A 305-nucleotide genomic window follows, 5' to 3' on the forward strand; every position below is an offset into this window, starting at 1 on the left:
TGTGCTGCACCCAATGCCCAGCCATTTTCCAGAGAGTTATGCCAGAACTGTGCCAGTGTTGTGCCTGGGGCACGAGAACACCCACGCGTACGCGTACGCGCCGATTAGCAAATTTTTAATCCACGCGTTAGCGTGCATGACGCTTGCGCGTCGATGAGTTTTTGAGGCCATCCACGCGTGCGCGTACGCGTGGACCTGTTTTCATCCCAAAGTTGATTTTTGAATTTTAAAAGCCAAATTTCATACTTCTAAGCCTCCAATCTCACCACTTATATCTTAAATCATTATGATATGTCTAGCTATGA

This window comes from Arachis duranensis, chromosome 8, assembly GCF_000817695.3.
Source record: "Arachis duranensis cultivar V14167 chromosome 8, aradu.V14167.gnm2.J7QH, whole genome shotgun sequence".
Lineage (NCBI taxonomy): Eukaryota > Viridiplantae > Streptophyta > Magnoliopsida > Fabales > Fabaceae > Arachis > Arachis duranensis.